Here is a 12,070-nt window from a genome sequence, read left to right on the forward strand (position 1 = left end):
GCGGCGAGCGCGCCCGTGGGAAACAGCCTCCGTCATTGTGCGCCCCGCGACCGCTGCACGGCTGCATACGGCACGGTGGGGCTGGCTGCACGGCCTACCCGCAGCCGCACCCTCCTCCTGCAGGGGGTGTACTCCGACAAACTCGGTTACGCCCGTACTGCTCGGCAAAAGATCTTTGACAAAGGTCTTTGGTCAAATGTTTGACAACGTACAGCACTTGGTGTGCTTCTATAAAAATCATTCGGTAAAAAAATGACAAAATCCTTCATAACAGTTCGCCACTCTACATTTGTCGCTTCGTTTGCTTTAGGGTATTTAACCTATACAATGAAATGTACGTATATTTCGTGCGTCGCTACCACCACAATGATCATTACGAAGTATAAGGAGTATTAACTCCTTCCTAACACAAACCACACTGACTACTAAAACCGCAATAAATAACATCTTATTAAGAAACTGACTACCGAGCATATTCAATCCAATCTAATAGTGTTTCTCCTCTTCCCCCCTCTCTCGGTCCATCTCCTCCTTTCACCCTCTATCCTTCTCTTCTGCCTCTTTCTCCTCACTCCATCTCCTCCTCTCTCCTTCCTCTGTCCATCTCTTTCTCTAACTCTCTGTCCATTTCCTCCTTTCCCCTTTAGCCATTTGCTCCTTCCCTCTCTATCTGCTCCTTTCCCCTCTAAGCATCTCCACCTCCTTCATCTAAGCCCATCTCTTCTTCTCCCTCTCTCTGCCCATATCATCCTCCCTCTGTCCATCACTCCCTCCCCCTAACTATCTCCTCCTCCCCCTGTTTATCCATCTCATTCTTAACCCCTCTCTTCCATCTCCTCCTTAACCTCTTGCTATATTTGCATTCCCTCCACCTCCATTTCTCTGTCAGTTTCCTCCCTCCCTCCCCTACCCCCCCTCTCTCTCTCTCTCTTTCTTTTCCCATTCTGTCCATTTCCCCGTCATCTCTCCGTCTGTCTCCTTTTCCCCCCTATTTGCGTCCATTTCATCCTTCCCCATCTATGTCTGTCCATCTAATCCTACCTCCTTCTCTCATGACGTTATCAGCCCACTCCAATAGGAGGGTGTTCGTTCTTCTGCCTCATAGTAATTCTTTCCAGATAGTAAGTAGTTGTGTACCAAATTTCGGCAAAATGGATCCATGGTTGGGAGGAGCGTTTTATCTGTGGCTTTGCCTGCATCTACATATGTCACATATATCTCATGTATCTGACACACATATGTACACAAAGTTCACTTCTGTCTCTAGTGAATTTCGCCTTGTATTCAGTTTTCATGCAGCTCAATGACGTAGTTTTGTACGTGTATTCAGCAACATATGTGGATGCTGTCTACGAAATGTGTTGCAATAGCGTTGGTAGCAAAGAAGTGATACATTTAAGCGTCATCAATAACGTGGCAATTTTTCACTCATTTTTATGTTTATGACATATCTCCTGAACTATGTGTCGTACAGTAATATAATTTTGTGTATGTACGTTCAGTGGTATATGTGAAGACTGTGAGCAAAAAGTGTCATGAATACTTTTAGTAGTAAAGAAGTAATAAATTAAAAGGTCACGGCTTATGCGTGACCTTCTTTCTCCTCTCATCATTTTGTGGGGGTTGTAGTTGGCGAAAAGTTTCGCAAAGGTTTGAAAATTATGTACAAAGTTCGTTGCGAGTCACTAAGTGCTCTCATTCTCAAATACTGGATGAATAAAACCTGGATATTCGGGCATTATACGTTACACTTATTTCCCCCTCCATGTTTACCCTTTTGATATGTAGGTGGGTCCCAGTGCTACGCCAGTTCTTTCCAGACAGTAACTGATATGTGTACGAAGTTTGATTGAAATTAGTCCAGTGGTTCTGGAGGAGATGTGGGACATACATACATACACACATACATAACTTTTTATTACATGCATGGATATCTGCAGTGATCAGCTGCATCTGAGTAGTTGCACTATGGATGACTTGAGAAAAGAATTAAATGAGTTACGAAATCATTGGTTATGTGGAGATGCAGAAATCCGAGTGTTGTTAGTAAATAGTACATAAGTGAAATGTATTTGTTTGTTACTATAACCTAACCTATTCTACACTAATTCCGCCATTACAGTCCTATACATTGCTTAGTGTATTTCTGAAATAATACATGAAATGGGGCTCCGTGAGATGTGAGTACTATATAGCTGGCTGGAATATTGCTAAAAACGTTAAACTAACCATGAGGTTTTTAGGAGAAATGGCATTTCTTAAAAGGGCATATTGTTTGCTGATATGAGGGGCTAATTTCATAAGAATAAATTTAAATGTTTGTTCCATATTATCGAATAAGTCTCAAAGATCTTTACGTGCTTACGAACCAAAACAAATATCATCCGAAATTGTGCTAAACGCATTCACTGAAAATTATTTCGAGCAGTTAGTTCAGGAGTCCACGCGAATAGTAAACGATTCTGGAAACACACTTGACTTCTTTGAAACAATTTTGAGTTAATAACGAGCATCAAACCTGATTCAGGGATTAGTGAACACAGAGTTGTCGTAGCGAGACTGAATATTGTAATCCCCAAATCCCCGGAAAAAAAGCGAAAATATACCTACTCAAAAAAGCAGATAAAAATTCACTTGACTCCTTCCTAAGAGACAATCTACGCTCATTCCAAATTAATAATATAAGTGTAGACCAAATACGGCTTAAATTCAAAGAAATAGTATCGGCAGCAACTGAGAAATTTATACGAAGTAAATAAACAAACGACGGAGCTGATCCTCCTTGGAACACAAAACGGGTTAGAACACTGTTGCAAAAACAATGAAACAAACATGCCAAATGTAAACAGACACAAAATCCCCAAGATTGGCGATATTTTACACAAGCTCGAAATTTAGCGCGGACTTCAAAGCGAGATGCTTATAACAGATTCCACAACGAAACTGTCTCGAAACCCGGCAGAAAATCCAAAGAGATTCTGGTCGTATGTGAAGTCTGTTAGCGGCAAGAAGCAATTCAATGCCTTCTCTGCGCGATAGCAATGGAGATACCATCGAACACAGAGCTGCCAAAGCAGAGTTACTAAACACAGCCTTCCGATATGCCTTCACAAAAGAAGACGAACTAAATATTCCAGAATTCGAATCGAGAACAGCTGTCATCATGAGTAACGTAGAAATAAATATCTTCGGAGTAGTGAAGCAAATTAAACCCTTTAATAAAAGCAAGTCTTCTGGTCCAGACTGTATACCAATTAGGTCCCTTTCGGAGTATACTGATGCATTAGCTCCATCCTTAACAATCATATACGACAGTTTGCTAGAGGAAAGATCCGTATCCAATGACTGGAAAGTTGAACAGGTCACACCAATATTCAAGAAAGGTAGTAGGAGTAATCCACTAAATTACAGGCCTGTATCTTAACGTCGATATGCAGCAGAATTTTAGAACATAGATTGTGTTCGAACATTATGAATTACCTCGAAGAAAACGGTCTATTGATACACAGTCATCATGGGTTTAGAAAACATCGTTCCTCAGAAACACAACCAGCTCTTTAATCACATGTAGAGTTGAGTGCTATTGACAAGGCATTTCAGATCGATTCCGTATTTCTGGATTTCCGGAAGGCTTTTGACTCTGTACCACACAAGCGGCTCGTAGTGAAATTGCGTGCTTATGGAATATCGTCTCAGTTATGTGACTGGATTTCTGATTACCTGTCAGAGAGGTCAGAGTTCATAGACATCGAGTAAAACAGAAGTGATTTCTGGCGTACTCCGAGGTAGTGTTATACGCCCTTTGGTGTTCCTTATCTGTATAAACGATTTGGGAGATAATGTGAGCGTCCGTCTTTGGTTGTTTGCAGATGACGCTGTCGTTCATGGACTAATAAAGTCATCACAAGCTCAAAACAAACTGCAAAACGATTTAGAAAAGATATTTGAATGGTGCGAAAAGTGGCAGTTGACCCTAAAAGACGAAAAGTGTGGGATCATCCACCTGAGTGGTAAAAGGAACTCAAACTTCGGTTACACGATAATTCAGTCTTAATCTAAAAGCTCTAAACTTAACTAAATTCCTAAGTATTACAATTACGAACAACTTAAATTGGGAGGAACACTCAGAAAAGGTTGTGGGGAAGGCTAGCCCAAGGACTGCGTTTTACTGGCAGAACACTTAGAAATGTAACAGACCTACTAAGGAGACTGCCTACATTACGCTTGTCCTTCCTCTTTTAGAATACTGCTGCGCGCTATGGGATCCTTACCAGATAGGACTGACGGAGTACATCGAAAAAGTTCTAAGAAAGGCAGTACGTTTTGTATTATCGCGAAATATTGGCGAGAGTGTCTGAGAAATGATACAGGATTTGGTCTGGAAATCATTAAAAGAAATGCGTTTTGCGTTGCGACGAAATCTTGTCACGAAATTTCAATCACCAACTTTCTCCTCCGATCGCCACGACAAAATAAGGGAAATCAGAGCTCGTACGGAAACATAAGTGTTCATTCTTTCTGAGCGCTATACGAGATTGGAATAATAGAGAATTGTGAAGGTGGTTCGATGAATCCTCTGCCAGACACTTGAATGTGATTTGCAGAGTATCCATGTAGATGTAGAAAATCTGGTGAACACTTCTCCCTGAGCACGGTTTCACCCACAGTTGTTTCCACCTCTTCATTTCTTTCCAAGGAGTGCGCTCGCCATCAACGTAACATTAAATGCTGAAAAAATGTGATGATAGTCTAAAGTACAGTAGTAGATCAAAGAAGCTTGACCATATCATTGACAAAAATCTTCGTCAAAGATCTTTTACAGTACAATACGAGCCTTAGGTAGGACTAAGTGCTGTGACATTACTGGGGAGACACGGTAACAGATTAGGAATTGTCAATAGCTGCGTTCTCGAAGAAGCATTCCTTTTGATATGTGGAGAGTGCTGTGTTTTCTGTCGCCGTTGCTATTTTTCTAGTGAATATTGAGTTGCCAGTGAAGTTCGTGGGTGTGCTGAAAGGCAATCCCTCCGAATCTGTTCTCAATATTGGTGGTGCTATTACAAGTCATGTGTATTACTCGATTGACTTTCGCACTTCCCTAACGTAAGTTGCAACCCTCTGCCCTTAGAGGGTTCCGAACTGTAGCGTGTAACATGGCGTTATGTATCATAACTGTGTGGGTGCGTGAAAAACAGCACACTGTAACTGAATTTCCAAGCGCAAAAAACGTGCGTCCAATTGAAATCCGTAGAAGAATGGAAGATGTGAACAGTGACGACTGTATCAACATCAGTACTGTCCGACGTTGGATCATTCGTGCTCCTGATGAAGGAAACGGTGGTGGTAGCCTGAACGTATGTGACGGAGCACTGAGCGGACGATCGCGCACGGCAACCGACGAGACTCGTCGGAATCTGCTTGACGAACTCGTCAGAGAAAATCTTCGGACAACATAGACACAAGGTGTGGTGCATTTGGAATTCATGCCTAAAGGTACCACCATAAATTGTACAAGGTACTGCGAAACCTTCAGAAAAGTTAAAGAGCGAATTCAAAGAGTTCGTCCAGACATGGAGCACCTTTTCCTTCAACATTACACTGCCAGATAACATACGAGTGCTGGGATGTCTACAACAACGCGACGCCTTGGGTTCGTTGACGGCGATCATCCTCCACACAGTCTCTACTTGGATCTATCCAATATTCATCTGTTTTCAGAATTTAAAAGGCACCTTCGAATACTTCAATTTGATAGTGATAAATCGATGCAAGCATAGGTGTGTATGTGGCTCTGTCAACAAAGTCAAACTTTCTCCAGGTCGGTATCACCAAACTGCTCTCTCGTTGGAATAAACGTTTCGTCGCCAGTGTGACTACGCAGAGAAATAAATATGTAGACATGAAGAACAAAGATGTAGAATATTAATAACGATTGTTTAATTTTGAAAACTTTTAGAGTTTTCACATAAAAAATTCGGCGGCATTTCTTTACAACACACCTTGTAAATAACAACTGGCGTATTTGTACTGTTACTCGCTGCAACATACTGTCCATGAAACTCCCATTGGTATGTATGAGCGTTTCCAGAACAACATTATTGTTCAGCGGTGGTGCACAGTTGGTTCGGAGCATACGAGAGCATGAAATAAAAGAGCACAATTTTCTGCCGTTTCTACCTACCTTGGGCACAAGCGGTGCCGTTTACACGAGCGACTCTCTAATCACAATCCACGACTCGTGATGAGTGCACGTCGCATTCCAACGTGTAAATCAACTGCCGTCCACTACGCGAGTGAGACAATGACGTCAAGGACAGCTGAATGTACTTAAGGCAGAGTCCTAATCTCTTCAGCATATTAAAAGCTGCGCATGCCCTGAAATGGGAGACAGTAGCATGGTCTGCTAATATCAGAAATTGAAGCGAATCTGACTTTGTCCTCTCAGGCGATTGTAATTGATTTTGCGTTTTTATTAATCGTTATTCTGTTTTCGTGAGACATTACGAGAGTTTCATGAGGATTTATACATTTTTCCTTCCAGTGCTCTGGACGAAGCCGAGAAATTATCTAAAATAAAAAAATGTTTACGTTTTACGAACAAAGAGGGAGGCTACTCTGTCCGTACATAAGAACATAACTGATAGAAACATTCGTAATGACGATCATTTTAACATTAAAACGAGAAACAGAATACAAAAAATAAAGCTTATTTATTTATTTATTCATTTATCCGAATCCAAATAGCACGAAACACAATATGACCCTCAAGCTGCAATCTAATACGAGAGACATTCATACTTTGTGAGTCTAATGTTCACCGTCACTCGATGCCAACAAGTCTATCATGTCACAATGTTTACCGAGATTGCTGCAAACCAATAAGTGTTCAAAGTCCTGCCTTGTCACACACTCACAAAGCTCATCATCACTGATACCTGTCTTCTTAAAATCAGTCTTGCATCTTGTCACGATTGTTCTCAACCTTTTGAGGTTCTTTGAGATGGCAGCCAGATAGTAGTTTCTCTTTTGCTGTCCATCGCATTCCAGAGGACTTTGTACTCGACAGCTCAGTTCGCGGCTTGTGGTGCAGTTGAAGTTGGTACTGTTGTAACGAGGAATTTGTTTCAGGCTTTCAGTCGCTATGGCTAAGAATAAGTTCCAAACGATGGACGCCTCAGATCTATTTCGTAAGAGGAAAAAAGTAATAACGCGCTATATATTGCCTTCTGAACAATATTTGCTGCGTTTTCATGTGTTTTATTCTCGAGCAAATATATGACGATGTTTCCTCATTTTTGGACACTCTTCTTACTCGTTCAGTTTCCATCAATGTGGAAGATTTACTGCACATCTTTGTCAGGAACATCCACTAATAATTTGTCGCTGCTTGTTATTGAACAGCCGGCCGGAGTGGCCGACCGGTTCTAGGCGCTACAGTCTGAAGCCGCGCGACCGCTGCGGTCGCAGGTTCGAATCCTGCCTCGGGCATGGATGTGTGCGATGTCCTTAGGTTAGTTAGGTTTAAGTAGTTCTAAATTCTAGGAGACTGATGACCTCCGAAGTTAATTCCCATAGTGCTTAGAGCCATTTGTTATTGAACTCTACAATGGTTCCTAGTTCCTCGGTGATTTTACTATATTCCAACTTAACCTCGTAACCTGACTTTCACAGAAGAGAACATATGAACAAGGTGCATTTTTGAAACTCATGTCCAAACAAAAACGACCACACTTGACAAGTGCGTATCATTACAGTCAAAATATGCCAGGTTCACTGAAGGTGATATCCTTGCCTCGAATAGTCAACCGGAACAAGAAATAGCTCCTATGAAAGGGATTTTACACCAAACTGTCTCGATCTATAACAGCCCTTTTAATACAGTGGAAGCCGAAATTTTGACGTTCTTCAGCAGCCACTAAATATGACAAGTAGGATAAGATACATGGTAAGAGATTTTCGGTGTAGCCATAGCAGTGGTGGAGCTCCACGGTGCATTGCATGGTGACTATCACAAAAAGTTCTACTGTCACCTTTGCGAAAGTATTATCATTTATCGAGTAATCACAGGATGCGGGACTTTAAAAATTTGCACTGGAGGAATCCCACCTCAAATTCTTCCTCTAGACAATCAATTCTTCCTCTCAACAGTCAATTCTTCCTCTCGACAATCAAATTATTATCAACTTCCGTTGAATATTTTGTAAACAGTGGCACATTGCGTGTTTGCGGGTACAGTTTTCAAAATGTTATGACAGCGTGGAAACCACAAAAATTTCAGAAACCAAACTGTACAAAAATACCAACTGTGCTTCAGACGATAGACAGCTACACGAACATTGGTAAATTATATTAAGAAAACAGAAATGAACCACCGATGATAGTGCAGCTTCGCCGAAATATGTATGGTTAAAAAAAGAAGGAATTTGTTTGCTCAAGACATAATCCTCTTCAAAACCTTTTCATTCGAAAGAAAATACGTACGAAACGTGATCTCAAGGCGGAAATGGAACAGCTTAATTATAAGTTGTAGTACAAAAACCAATTTTTTCTGGCGTGGATGATTTAGTACCATAAATTACTTCCACAGCATTAACTAGGGATGTAACATATTTTACAATAATGGATATGGTGCATTTACCATTTTATCCTTTAAAATCTGTCACATGAAGACATAAGAAGTATTATATATTACATATATAGTTAATGTTGTGGAAGCAAGTGGGCCTTTTGTATTGCATGACATCATCCAGCTCTAAAAGGTGGATTTTGTACTGCGACTCGTGACAGTCTGTTAGTTGCATGAACTGCTGACGTAATACGCATATGTAAGGCAGACCACCTCAAAAATATACCGAGGCGCAGTTTTTGCTAAGCTGTGACGGACGCACGTAATTTTCATCATTTATAGTCGCCGAATTACGACACCAATCTTGTTTTTTTTTTTTTTTCTAATGAAACTATAAATTTTTCTCTGTGGCATTTGAAAGAAACTTCTAAGAGAATTTTAGCAACATATCATCTATGGGACTTGATCAAATACTATGAACATAACATCGGCACAAACCACTGCCCGCCCTCCCCTTCCCCCATCGGGAGAAGAGATTCCACAAAGGTCTGTCCTTTACCAAATGTTGCCAAACACGTAACCCAGGTACGGTTCTAGCATTGACCTGTGCGCTTCAAACTGCTGATCTGCTGTTGTTGCAATAAGATAACTTGTTCGTAAAGCTACTGAGACACAATGCAGACAGTCGAAAAGTCAATAACGCTTATCTCGAATGTGTCCAAACTACTCGTGTTAGAGCAGCACTGTGTTTTTATGATGAAGATCATCCAGATAGTGCTAAGCACTCGCGATCTTTAGTTGTAAACAATATAAAAAATGTTCTAGAAACTAGAAATGCGAAAATAAAATACGAAAAGGAAAAATAAAAGTAACTAAAATAAATGAAACTAACATATTGGCAGTAGTGGCACAGAATACAAATTTCACTGTGAGGTACCTCGGAACTACGAGAGGAATCACACAAACGAGTCTTCTGAAACTACTACAGTCCATCGCATTCCATCTTCTTCACATTTCGCTGAATATACAGCGTCGTGGCAATTTTTACTTCCAAAATCGGTTGTAGTTCTCCGAATGTCATCGGCGAAAAGAGAAAAGTGATGCGGCGTATCTATGCAAAATTTTGTTTAAGGAATAACTGTCGTTTAGAAATCATGAGCAAGTCATTTACCACCATACGTACTAATCGTCACCTGAAAAGTGGAATAAACATCGCTCTGGTCTATCAACGTTAGGTGCGCCTTCTTCAAGACCAGTGTCATTTGTCCCTGTTTTCTTGACGGGAATCTAAGCACGCTCAAGTATCTCGAGTCCCTAAGATATGCTATTACCGCAGCTGTTGGAAGACATACTACTGCACATAAGACAAACATTGCGGTACCAACATGACGGATGTCTCTGTCGTTCTGAACGTGTAATGACAGACCCTTTTAACACAGTATTTGGAGAGAACTGGCACGGTCTTTCATAAAACACAAAACGATCTGTTCACTCTCCAAACTTAACACTTCTATACTTCTATCTCAGCGAAAATAAAAACAAGAGGTCTATTAGGGAACGCTTTCGACCCCTAATGGTATGAAATGCTTTATAACACGAGCCTGCGCTGCCTCGAACTCCAGATGAAATTCAACATGCGGTAATGTTTCTCCAAAATTACTTTCTGGCGTGTATCAGTGCTCGAGGACAACATTTTGAGCACTCGGTATTTTCAGCCGTGATAATAAAAAGACGAATTGTAAATAAGCTATGTCCTTGCTTACATTTGGGACAACAGGGCAGACGTTTGTGGAACCTCTTCTTCTGACGCGGAAAAGTGATATGCAGCGCTGTCATCTTGATATTATTTGAATAAGCCCCAGTAATGTTAAGTTGACAAAGTTCTCTTAGAAGCTTCTTTCAAATACCAAAGGAAAATGTTTACACTCTCATTAGAGGAGAATAAAGTCGTTTTCGTAATTCTGTAACCATAAATAGTAAAAATTACTTGCGAACGTCAGGTCATCATCAGCATCATCTTGGTCAGTTTCCAGCCTCTTGCCGGGTCTGTATGGAACACAGGCCTCTCCATCGTCTTCTGTCTTTCCACCATCTCTCCATCTTCACCTTGGTCCAGTATTCTCCTTTCTTCTGGATGCATTCCTTTACTCCTTTCAGCCATCTGTTTCTCTGTCTTCCTCTTGGTCTCTTTCCTTGCAGTTTGAATTCGTGTATCCTACTGGGTATCCTCTTCTCCTCGATTCATTCTCTTAATGTGTCGATATCATCTCAGCCTTGGTTACTCTATCTCCTCCTGTAGTGGTTCCACCTTCATTAACTCTCTGATCCTCTCATTTCTTAATCTATCTTTGTAGCTGCAATACTGTTTCCCAAGAATTTCATCTCACTAGCTTGTAGTTTGCTTTTCTCTCTTTCTTTCATAACCCAGGTTTCTGATGCTTATGACTGGTATACAACCTTTTTACCGATTTGGGGTGCATCCTTGCTCCATATCAGGCTTCTGACACTCTTCCGAAATGCTTCTGCTTTTCTGCCCCGCTCGTTTATTTCTCTGTCGTCAGGTAATTCGCCATACTCTCCGCATCTCGATACATTTATTCATTTTGGAATTTTGGTTATATTTGGGGTAGACTGTCTTATACAGCATTCGTTGCTGAAGTTTTATGAATATATACACTCGTGTTTTCATTCAGAAACACTTTAAAGCAGTTTTCGCCTCATATGCCAATGTCCCAAATAAAATATACACAACCACATCCATTTTGCGTAAGAATCTCGTTAGTAAATGACACTATTGTAAGCGAAAAATTGAATCCTGTGTTTTATAACAAAAAATGAAGCTTACGCCAATAAAAAGAAGGTTTATTATGTGACAATCTACGTGGTAGTCTTCACCATCAGCGAGCATTCTACTCTCTAAAGTACAATGATAACACTTTCGAATGTGTATGATACTGAAGGAAAAGGAAGAGACTTTCAGATAGATTATATAATGGTAAGACAGATTTAGGAACCAGGTTTTAAATTGTAAGACATTTCCAGGGGCAGATGGGAACTCTGACCACAATCCATTGGTTATGAACTGCAGATTAAAATTGTAGAAACTACAAAAAGGTGGCAATTTAAGGTGATGGGATCTGGATAAACTGACTAAACCAGAGGTTGTACAAAGTTTCAGGGAGAGCATAAGGGAACAACTGACAAGAATGGGCGAAAGAAATACAGTAGAAGAAGAAAGGGTAGCTTTGAGGGATGAAGTAGTGAGGCAGCAGAGGATCAAGAAGGTAAAAAGACGAGGGCTAGTAGATATCCTTGGGTAACAGAAGAAATATTGAATTTAATTGATGAAAGGAGAAAATATAAAAATGCAGTAAATGAAGCAGACAAAAATGAATACAAACGTCTCAAAAATGAGATAGACAGGAAGTGCAAAATGGCTAAGCAGGAATGGCTATAGGACAAATGTAAGGATGTAGAGGCTTATCTCACAAGCGGTAAGATAGA

This window comes from Schistocerca gregaria, chromosome 3 (assembly GCF_023897955.1).
Source record: "Schistocerca gregaria isolate iqSchGreg1 chromosome 3, iqSchGreg1.2, whole genome shotgun sequence".
Classification (NCBI taxonomy): Eukaryota; Metazoa; Arthropoda; class Insecta; order Orthoptera; family Acrididae; genus Schistocerca; species Schistocerca gregaria.